This window comes from Prunus persica, chromosome G6 (assembly GCF_000346465.2).
Source record: "Prunus persica cultivar Lovell chromosome G6, Prunus_persica_NCBIv2, whole genome shotgun sequence".
Taxonomy (NCBI): domain Eukaryota; kingdom Viridiplantae; phylum Streptophyta; class Magnoliopsida; order Rosales; family Rosaceae; genus Prunus; species Prunus persica.
In genome coordinates this window covers 20,792,232-20,804,550 of record NC_034014.1, presented here as the reverse complement: position 1 = coordinate 20,804,550, position 12,319 = coordinate 20,792,232, and the positions used below count along the sequence as shown (strand labels likewise).

Here is a 12,319-nt window from a genome sequence, read left to right as displayed (position 1 = left end):
TAATAGTGAATCTCCCTTTTAAATTTGAGAAAATAAAATGAGATTTGACCGAAATTTCAAGAAATATCGGTGCAATTAAGCCTAAAGATTATTAATAAACATTCAATTGAAAACCCATTAATAATTAGTGAGCATATGTTAGCTGTTAATTTGTTTTTTTCTTTTGTTGGCATTACCTGTTTAACCAATATTATATGTGTAGTAATCGATTCGGGTAACTTATTATATGTTAGAAAGTGGACTTACCCATCACAGCACATGGGGTACACATCCTCACGTGCATGGGAGAACTCCCAACAATTGTTTAATCAACGATTGTCCCAGCCATGGTCATGCGTAACATCGATTTCTAATTATTAATTGATAATCTCTCTCTCTTTTTCTCTCTAGTGCATCTGAGCCCAACCATGGCAGAATGCTTTTTCGAAAATGCATATACCATTGATTTCTCCCCAGAATCAATTTCAGATAGGATTTTTTGATTAAGGTTATACCAAAATAAGGCCATCATGGCGTCTGCTGCAACAGACCTCTTCATTGGCAAATTTGTAGCCATTCTAGAGAGTGAAGCAGCCTCCATAGCGGGTGTTCGTGATCAAGTTGATGAGATTAAGCAGGAGCTGGTATTCATGAAATCCTTCTTAGAGGATGCTGACGGTGGAGAGCAGGCACACACACAAGTAGAGAAAGCGTGGGTCGCAAGCGTTCGAGACTTGGCCAATGATGTTGAAAACCAGAGCCGGTCTTGAGATTTTGGGGGCCCTGTGCTAACCTTAAACTGGAGCTTCAAATAAGCTAATACAAACTTACACCATTACGTAATGCCATACAATAAATGTCTTTTTTTTTCTTAAAGCAAAACTCATCATTAATTAGCATGCAAATTACAAATTAAATCATCTTTCATTATATAACCAATCAACATGATAATGAAGTATCTGGAAAAAAAAAAATTGATAATGAAGTCATTTAGTATATATAATTTAGATACATACTTGAATTTGAATTCAGATTTAAATTTGACCATTTGCTTTTGAGTGACATTTATCAATTTTTTTGTTCGATTTTTTGTGTTGAAATCCTTGAAATTGAAAAAAATAAATTGTCAAAGGATTAAAAAAGAGAGCCAAGGAGAGATATTGGTGATGATTATTACTTACAGAAAGAAAGGGGAAAGATGCGCTCAAGCATGCGAAGAAAGCTCTTCAAGCTTCCCTTATATTATAACGTGTTTGCCTTTTTAATTATTATGATTATTAATTGTTGTTACAAAAAAACAAAAACAAAAAAAGAACTAAAACTATGATCTACACAAGCGGACTTTGAAGTTGTGCCTTGAATGGAAGTTGAGGTCCTGCAAACCAACACAATTGAAATGTCTTTGTGTCAAAAATTTGCTTGCCCAGTATATGTATAACATTTATTAATATATATATATATATATTAAATTTGGGGGCCCTCAAAAATCAGAGGCCCTGTGCGGTGGCACCACTTGCACACCCTCCGGGCCGCCCATGTTGAAAACACCATTGATGAGTTCATGTATCGCGTGTACGAGCAGCGAAATGGTGGTCGATTTTCCAGGTGGATCCACAAAACCATTCACTTTCCAAAGCACCTGTGGTATAAGCGTCAAATAGCCAACAAGTTACAGAAAATCGCGGTGGCGATTCGAGCTATTCCAGAGAGAAATCAGAGATATCGTGGTGCTGCAGCTGTAGAAGGAAAAAGTACTTCTGAGGATATTCGGAGATGGGTGCAGAACCAAGCGGAGTCTTCTCTTTATCAGAAGGAGGATGAACTTGTCGGGATTGAAGGCGATAAGAACATGTTACTGGGATGGCTGATGGATGAAGCGAAGCACCAAACTGTTGTGTCCGTGGTCGGGATGGGAGGATCAGGGAAGACAACTCTAGTTGTAAGGACCTTCAAAGATGACATTGTAAAGAGACATTTCGAATGCTATGCGTGGATTACTGTTTCCCAGTCTTACGTGATTGAAGACTTATTTAGAAGATTGATCAAAGAATTCCACAAAGCGAAGAAGGAAGAGGTCCCTGCAGCCATGAATGCCATGAGTTATAACGAATTGCTGGAGATGTTGGTGAACTACTTGGAGACTAAAAGGTACCTAATTGTATTGGATGACGTGTGGGATGTCCATCTTTGGGACAAAATAAGGTTTTCATTTCCAGATAAACAACTTGGAAGTCGAGTCATGCTTACAACTCGAAGAGAAGACATAGCATCCTCTTCTTTTGGAGTTGAAAGCCATGTTCACAAGATTCGACCGCTGGAAAGGAGTGATGCTTGGGTGCTCTTCAGCATGAAAGCATTCTCAAGTTACCCTAACAAATCTTGTTCACCTGAACTTCTGCCATTAGCTCGGGAACTTGTGGAAAAGTGTGAAGGCCTACCACTTGCGATCGTAGCCTTGAGTGGTCTTATGTCTTCGAAGAAGTCACTTACAGAGTGGAGCACAGCCTACAACAGCTTAAATTGGCATTTGACTAACAATCCTTTGCTAGAACCTATGAAGAGCATCTTGTTGTTTAGTTTTAATGATTTGCCATACCGACTGAAGCAATGCTTTCTATATTGTTCCCTTTTCCCCGAAGATACAGTGATCATAAATAATAGGGTCATTAGATTGTGGATCGCTGAAGGATTTGTTGAACATGTCGAAGGGCTCACGCCAGAAGAAGTTGCAAATAGCTATCTTATGGAACTCATTTTTCGTAACATGCTACAGGAAAGGTTTTATGGATCCCTCCCAGCATGTAAGATGCATGATCTTTTGAGGGAGATTGCTCTGTCTATAGCAAAAAAAGAAAAGTTTCTTGCTGTACTTGATGGGAGTGAAACAGTAGAAGAAACTGGGGCACTCCGTTTGTCAATTCAAACAACTAATAGAGAAATTGGATCATGCACAGGTATATCACGGCTTCGTTCGTTTCTCATCTTTGCCACTGGCGTATCCTCATTTTCTTTCTCAAATAAATTACCTTTTGACCTTAAATTGTTAAGGTTCTAGATTTGGAGGATGTCCCACTTGATTATCTGCCAGACAATCTAACATCCTTATTTAATTTAAAATATTTAAATTTGTGTGGAACTCCAATTACAGAGCTTCCAGAATCCATTGGAAAGCTCCGCAATCTTCAGACCTTGAACATCATGGCAACAAAAATAAAGGCACTTCCAAGAGGGATTTCCAAGTTGCTAAGCTTACGCCATTTACTTATGGGTCCATACTATGATGGTTTTTGGGTAAAAATACCATCAAGTATTGGTAAGATGAAGAAATTGCAATCTTTGGCATTTATTGAATCAGAAGGAAACATTATTAGACTTATTGGAAGTATGACCCAGCTTACGTTCCTTGGCATTACAAATGTGAAAGAAAGAGACGAGGAGGACCTATGTGCCTTAATTCAAGAGATGAAGGTCCTTTCCCGCTTGTTTTTATTTGTAGCTGATGGAGAGGAATTTCTTCGAGTTGACGCATTGTCTTCACCGCCTCCCTACCTTGATAGAATTTACTTGACCGGAAAACTGGAAAAGGTACCACATTGGTTTTGTTCACTCCACTCTCTCAGAAATTTGTATCTGAGTGGGTCTAAACTTGAATAGGATTTACTATGTCATATTGAAGCATTGCCCTCTCTACATTCTCTTTCCCTTGAAGATAATGCCTCTGTTAGGAAAGAGTTATGTTTCAGAGGCCATGCCAAATTTCGAATTATTAAATAAGATAACTATAGAAAAAGCTATGGGTCTAAACTTGAAGATAATGCCTCTGTTAGGAATCTCGCATTATTAAATAAGATAACTATAGAAAAAGGGGCCATGCCAAATTTCGAGTTCCTAGAGATTCATAGTTGCATGACGTTAGAAACATTGCCACAGGGTATTGAGCACCTTACTAAACTACAACGATACACTTTTGATAATGCTTCAGAGGAGTTTATGGAGTCCATAAAAGAAGGAGGTGTGGATCATGCAAGGATGCTACTCGTCGACGAGAGATGTAAGAAATATACGTAAGTATCTTTTATCCTTTTAGTGACTTTCCTAAACTTAATGATTTGGAATATTGTACTTGTGCTCTGTTAATGTATGTAAAGCCATATTAATCATTCCAACTCAGATTCCTGAGCCATACATATATTGACGTTTTGTTTGTTAATTACAATATTGCTTTTGTCTTTTCATATATTTTGCAGAAGCATATGCAGCGACTGAAGATTTTACCCATGAGTTTGCTGGTGGGAAGAACTTGTTCGCCTTGTTTTGACCCCAAGACTGATCTAGATTGGCTTCTTATTTGCCTGTTTTGAAAATCAAGTAATACCAAGTTGATGTTTTTCGTGTGTTTTAATTTACATGTAATAATATTCGAGTTTGCATCTGTCACTTCAGCAATTGGCAGATGTATATGGATAATTAGCTTTTAACATTTGGGCAATGGGATCTTTTATGTTCGGTGTGTTTGTTCTTTCTCCTATATATGTTAATTGTGTTTGTACTTTCAGGTTGGCTATGTATTATTAACTGCTTTCCATCATCTATTAAAGAAAATGAGAAACCTCCCACCTATGAGAAAACTTTCGTACAACGGAAATGTCACTGTGTCAGTATTTTAAGCTAATTACGCATTACCACGTGAAAAAATTAAAACATTGCAATGCTTGATTGATTTGGTATACTGCCACAATAGCATCTCAGATGTAGGTAAGTGATCACCTCCTTCATCAACTCCTCCATTTATTATTTCTTCTTTTCTTATTATTTGATATATACATTTTTCGCTTTTAAGGTATTTATTAGGTTGTTAATTGGATTGTTTTTGTTGAGATGTTTATTTCTCTTCTTGGCAAAATCTTCCCGAATCTTTCATTGTTAAGCATCAAGTTGAGAATCAAAGAGTCGATGATGATCAAGATTTTAATATCAATTATCTTAAGTGTGATCTATGATCATGTCGTCTAGTTTTAGTTTTTTATTCATAGAGATACATTTGAGATTAAGGCTCAAAACGTCCCTCTGATTATGTGTATCTTTTTATGTTTATTAATGAAATTCACTTGTACAATCAAGTTTAGTATGTAAATTTTGCCTAACAAATTTCGAATCTTGGAATCGCCACTGTCACATGCAATTCAAATATACATATATTGATCACACCCTGGCTGCAATTAATAACATAGTGTTATAAATCAATGGGAAATTGTAGAGAGAATTGGAATGGAGAGAGAGAGAGAGTAGAAACAGAATTCTTGTTGAATGTTTTGTTCTCCTCTAATTGTATGTTTATTACAAGAATGAAGAAGCCTATTTATAGGCATTTGGTTGGGCTCCATCATATTTACAACACTCCCCCTTGGAGACCACAAATGATATAGAATATGTCTCGTTAAAAACCTTACCAGTAAAAACCCAGTGGGACAAAAACTGGTCGAAGGGAAAAAGAGTACATAACTATGTGTAACATAAAATTCTAAGTATATTGACGCGCGTGCGACACTGCCTCGTTAAAACCTTGCCAGGAAAAACCCAGTGGGATAAAAACCCGGACGAAGGAAAAAGAGTACGGTGTTTGAAGATCTTTATTGATGGTGTGCTCCCCCTGATACTTGGCAAAATATCTTTAAGTCATACTGTTGATCAGCTTTCTGAATATCGTAGTTGACACTGCTTCTGTGAGTCAATCTTGAGCGACACTGCCTCGTTAAAATCTTACCAGGAAAAATTCATTGGGATAAAAACCTGGATGAAGGAAAAAGAGTACAGTGTATGAAGGTCTTTATTAAAACCATGCTCCCCCTGATGAATATCTCCCCCTGAAAAATTTAGGACTAGCTTTTGTCCAGTAAGCGACCATAAAAATTTTCATAGTATACCCTAAACCCTTGAGCAACACTGCCTCGTTAAAACCTTACCAGGAAAAACCCAATGGGATAAAAACCTGGGTGAAGGAAAAAGAGTACAGTGTGGAGCTGAGCTCTATCTGGTCTAGTATACTTCCGGAAAAACATTTAAGGACCAACGGATAATCCTCATAAAAATGCTTCAATACTTTCTTAGTATAAGCAAGAATCTCGTTGGCACAATGCTCGATCCTTAAGTCGAGACAAATATTTTGTGAATTCTGCAGAATCTTTAATGTGTTGCAATCACATCAATGTACTCACTGAGGTAATTTATGCATATTAATATTGAGTACAAATTTTGTGCTTCAAGCACATGTCCTTTAGGGACTTGCTTTATGCAATGTCAATCCTCTCAACGGATTTTGTCTAAAAGGGATTAAACTTTATGACACATTATATAGCTTTAACCCAGCTATTTATACATCTTTAGGGAATCGCTTCTGGCGATATGCTCTGTGCATTTAATAACCCTTAAAGATAATATGTTGGTCTCCGTAATTGTGTAATAAGGGGAGGGGGGGCACAATTGAATCTGTAAATATGGAGAAAACCCAACATTCCTTGTTTCTGCCAGAAACAGTGTGTCATACCAAGTACGTATATTCCCTTTTATTCCGAACACCCAAGTATAAATTCAGTATTAACAAATTTTGGGGTTCGTATTGTGGGTTTGTTCTTTCACGTTCATTCTCATTTATAATGGAATTACCTCGTTCCATTTTGGCCAATAATATTGTCGACATTTAATAATTGAACGTGGTTCCAATCAACACAGCCCATTGATGATTTGAGTAGCTACTCCAAAAACAAAAAATTGTCATTCATCAATTCATGATCAAAAATTGTCATTCATCAATTCATGATCCCACCATTCTCATGTGCATGCGCATGCATCAATTATAAGCATTTCTTTGCTTTTGGGTACCCAAGCCACTTCATGGGGCTTTTATTATGTGAGAATGTGGATTATAACCTCCAATGGAGCGTTATTTTACATAGGGCGTGGAAAATCTCCATTTAGGGAGTTGGAACATTTAGAACCCATATATCTGTCATGCCGCAGACATGCCACAGATTAATACATACATGTCAATTAATTTCTGGGACTTTAACCCATATTATGGGACTTTAACCCATATAATTTGCTACGCATTAGGCGTGCATAATATCAATATTGACATGTCAAAGGATTGTCCTTTCGGGACTTCAATCCATATCATTTGCTACGCAACAGGCGTGCACCCATATATCTGTCATGCTGCAGGTATGCCACAGATTAATACATACATGTCAATTAATTTCTGGGACTTTAACCCATATTATGGGACTTTAACCCATATAATTTGCTACGCATTAGGCATGCATAATATCAATATTGACATGTCAAAGGATTGTCCTTTCGGGACTTCAATCCATATCATTTGCTACGCAACAGGCGTGCACCCATATATCTGTCATGCTGCAGGTATGCCACAGATTAATACATACATGTCAATTAATTTCTGGGACATTAACCCATATTATGGGACTTTAACCCATATAATTTGCTACGCATTAGGCGTGCATAATATCAATATTGACATGTTAAAGGATTGTCCTTTCGGGACTTCAATCCATATTATTTGCTACGCAACAGGCGTGCATCATATTGATCACTGCTATACCCATATTCTGTTCTTGTGGGACTTTAATCTGTGGCAGTGTATTATCAATGTATCCAACTTGCAATATCCTTAGGTGTGAGAAACTTTTCTCAAGTATCATTCAAGCTTGTATCGGCCCAGTAAATGTAGCGCTTGATGATCTAGTTATATTCTGCAAGAGTAAAATCACAACTCTTTTCTCTGTCAAAAACAAATAATCCTCAGAGAGTTACAGAAAGAGAGAAAATGCAAAAATAGAAGGTAAGCAATCAGGAAAGGAAGTTGGTGGGAGCAGACAATAAGCTCTCATATCTCCTAGTCTAGAAGGACTTCCGGAGATTAGAGCATAAGATCGCCTTCACAGTTCCCTAATGCAGCGGAAACGTGATCAGGGATAGTCTCGCTTCCTGAATGGATGATCAGAGATAGTCTTACTTCTCGGGCATATTAAGTGCTCACTGATAAGAAAAACAAGTAGATATCGCATCACTAGTTATGGAGAAAACTGGATGTCTTCTGCAAAGAAAATTTCATTAGTAACACATTTATACACAAATAAGATGAATAGGTAGAACCGGTGAATTTCAAATTAACCATAAGAAAATTGCGAGATTCTCGGGGTACTTTTGAAAAAGTAGCTCCGTGAAATCCGTAAAGCAAGATCGGCTTTTGATGAAAATAAAACATTGAAAACGCCGAGAGTGCCGACAAACATTTAATGGAGGCCACGTGAAGTTTTGGAATCTGAGAAAGAAAAAGATAATATAGGGATCTGAGGTAATATTGGGATCCTGGAAACTGTAGCCATATTTCCTCCTATAGATATGGCCTTCGCAAAACTTGATTGGAGCAACTGCGTTGCAACTTGCTCCTTTCCTGTTATAATAATTGCGCACATTTAAAATTCGCACCTGTGGTTTTTACGTCTTTTCAAAATGACGGTTTTGAACCTTGTGCCTTATAGGTTCAAATAACCACATCGACTCTCCCAAATTTCATATTTAAACGTATGGGAGCCCGGAACTTTAGGCATGGGCTAAACACAAAACTCAGAATTTATTTGCCCTTTTCAAAATGGGCATGAAATATGAATTGAGTAAAAGCCACGCTAATATCTCATATATTTGGGTTCATGAGTTTCCGGCCCAGATATAACAAAATATGTGGGGAGCCTCAATTCATCATTCTCTTATGCCAAAGAGATATGTGGCGTACCACAATTTGCAATAATACCTCAAGGGTTGTCCATTTAATTGTTGGAACTTCAGGTTCTCAACACTGTTAGATTTTGAACTTCAGGCCAAAATCACATATTCTCATGGTATGGACATTCAATCCCCTTAGATTTTGAACTTCGGGCCAAAATCACATATTCTCATGGTATGGACATGTTTACAATTTTCTGTACATATTTCTAGACTTCAAGCCTTACATAATTGTCCATATTTTAAGGAACTTCTGGCATCTCATTTAATTGCTCATCCATGAGTTTAAGGAACTGCAGGTTCTCTTTTGAATGGTGATAGTTTACCCAGAATGGTAAATATTTATGCATACATCACTATTCATGTATACGGCACTATTCATGTGTACAGTACATTTGCCAGTACAGTTATCATCCATGTGTACAGCATTATGAACCAACACGGTACTGTTACATCATTAAGGAACCCCAGGTCCTTATTTACATGTCAGGGATTAAGGACCCTCAAGTCCGATCACATGTTAACATCATCATCAAGGATCTTCAAGTCCTGATGTAATTGTATGATGAGGATCAAGGAACTTCTGGTCATGATCTGCATACTGTAAAAACTCATCATACAGCACATTTAATCCATATAATAAATTGCTGGTAAATAAATTACTGGTATGGACGATAAACCCGCACCATACATTTAAATAAAAGTAAAGGCGTGGACGATAAACCCGCACAACCCTTTTAAATAAATGTAAATGTGCGATAATTTAAATTCATAAATTAAACGTGCGTGTATGGGCACTAATTCTGCTCCATACTTTTAAATGAAAGTAAAGGCGTGGACGATAAACCTGCACCACCCTTTTAAATAAATACTGTCGTATGGGTAATAATCTTACACCATACAGTAAATAAAATAAATGTGCGGTACAGTAAATTTCCAGTAAATTAAACGTGCTTGTATGGGCACTAATTCTGCTCCATACATTTAAATAAAATTAAAGGCGTGGGCGATAAACCCGCACCACCCTTTTAAATAAATACTGTTGTATGGGTAATAAACCTACACCATACAGTAAATAAAATAAATGTGCGGTAAAGTAAATTTGCAGTAAATTAAACGTGCTTGTATGGGCACTAATTCTGCACCATACATTTAAATGAAAGTAAAGGCGTGGACGATAAACCCGCACCACCCTTTTAAATAAATACTGTTGTATGGGTAATAAACCTACACCATACAGTAAATAAAATAAATGTGCGGTAAAGTAAATTCATAATTTAAATTGTTAGTATTAGTAACGGTCTCCCACTGATAATATGTTTAGTATTACCGAGGGTCCATTTTTGTTAATAGTTAGTAATAGAAAAGCAGATAAATATAATATGAAATAATAGGGAAGATCAGGGAGCAGAGATCTTATCGCTATTTTAAGGTCAGTACCCTTGCTGAGTTTGCTTTTCTTTATCGGTGGGTTTTACTATTCTCATCAAAAGATGTTTCAGCACTTTCCTTGAGTCAGTGGCTAATAATCTCAGCACCCAAGTTGTGCCTCAGACCCCGACCACTGTGCTCACGATCCACAGCCCCACCATAATTAAGAATAAAAATATTTACCTGTGGTTTCAACCCAAATTGTGATGATGTCGGCGGTGATGGGCTCTGCAAAGGTGGATGGCAGAAGCGGATTCTGCAATTCCAGCTCGACATTTTACAGCAAGCGCAAGCCCATACCAATCCCTCACAACGATTTTTTTTTTTTTTTTTCAGCCCTTTGAAAGCACAGGATTATTCTTTTGCTGAATTCAGTCCTAGCCACCACAAAAGGTGTAACTCCAGTTATGGCTCCAACAACAATTTGCCAAGTGATGGCAACCTGAAGCAAGACGGGCTTGCAACACAAGTGGTCCTTGACAGAGAGGGAGCGAGAGGCTTTGATGCTCTGTGTTTTCTCTGAAACCCAAAACCAAACAATTTGCAATTGAGGGTGTGTGAATGATGGAGGATCAGAAGCAGAATAGTGAGGAGCGACCAGCAAGAGGGACGAGGGCCTTGGACAGGGCGTGCTTGAGCACCGCCGGGTCGAAGAAGTTCGACGACACACCGTTTTGGATTTCTTGCAACGTCGTCCTTGACAGAGCTGACCCTCCAGTTGGTCATCGGATTCATAAGGTGATGAGGGCGACGAGGACGACGAGGAGAGTTGGGGTGGAAGGTTGGTCCAGTCGACTCTGATGCTGCTGCCATCCGTGGCGGCCTTGTGCTTCCTCTTCTGAGAGCGGGTCTTGGTGCCCAGGAAAGTTGACCTGTACTCGTCGTTGGACAGATCGGCGAACCGGTTCAGACCGAGCTTGTAGCTGAGGTTGTCCTTGAAGATCTGGAACCGTCTCTCCTTCTCCTCCAGCCCCGGAAGGTCTGCCATGAACACGTGCGCCTCCGGCGTCTCCTTCCAGTTGATCCGCGTGTTCGCCACCGCCGCTGATCAAGGGTAAGTCCTGGAATGGATCCCAGATGTCGAGAGAGAATGGGTCGAAGACATTAGTCCTTCGGCCGCCGAAGAAATTTGGAATTAGAGGCACTCTGAATTTGTGAGTGAAAAAGTGTTTGATTTGTTGGCTAATTGCTATTCTGCTATATGAGAGTTGATTGAATAGCTCCGACTGTTCCGGATTTGATTATGCTGATATGGGTTAGTACCATATGTCAATTGAGCTCCACTGCCTACCATCCCCATAGATTGGGGTTGGTTATGCCCTTGTGGATCCATAGCAACCTGGCCCTTTTCTCAGATTGGGGCGGGAAGAGGAATGACAGTGAAGGAATTGGTGCTCTTTTCAAGATCTTGGAGTTGATCATCTGGGCCGCAGGTTATTCCTTCCCAAAGGCAACAGTCAGTGGGAGAAGACCAATTCAAAATTCAATGGTGCCTGGAGAGCCAAGGACAATAGAGCGTCCTGATCGATCTGGTCTTTTTCAGAGCTTCTTTCCATTGAAGAAGTCTCTGTTAAGCCTATGTAATCATGCTCCAGTGGCATAGACATCAAAGTGTGTTTTTGATGCAGATGAAGAAGAAAGGCAGACAGAGAGTCAAAGGCTACTGGTTCACGGAAAGTTTTGGAAGAAGGCGTGAGTGTTTTGATCAAAATTCCCTTAGAGATAATCGTGCTGATAACGTGTTATAAATCAATGGTGCTGATAACGTGTTATAAATCAATGGGAAATTGTAGAGATAATTGGAATGGAGAGAGAGAGAGTAGAAACAGAATTCTTGTTGAATGTTTTGTTCTCCTCTAATTGTATGTTTATTACAAGAATGAAGAAGCCTATTTATAGGCATTGGTTGGGCTCCATCATATTTACAACACATAGAAGGTTGTACATGCCCTTTTTTTTTTCTCAATAAAGCTACATGAGGCAGCCGCAAAAGCCACAAAAGGCAAACAAAACAATAACAAAAAGGCCAACAAAATTAAAAAAAAAAAAATCAAACATCCTTGGACGCTTAAGAATTTGATTTAATTTTATTTGGACTCTCATAGTT

At 38.5% G+C, this 12,319-nt stretch overlaps 1 pseudogene; it reads left to right on the top strand.

Moving 5' to 3' along the window:
- LOC18773990 lies at positions 510-4,047 on the top strand (annotated as a pseudogene).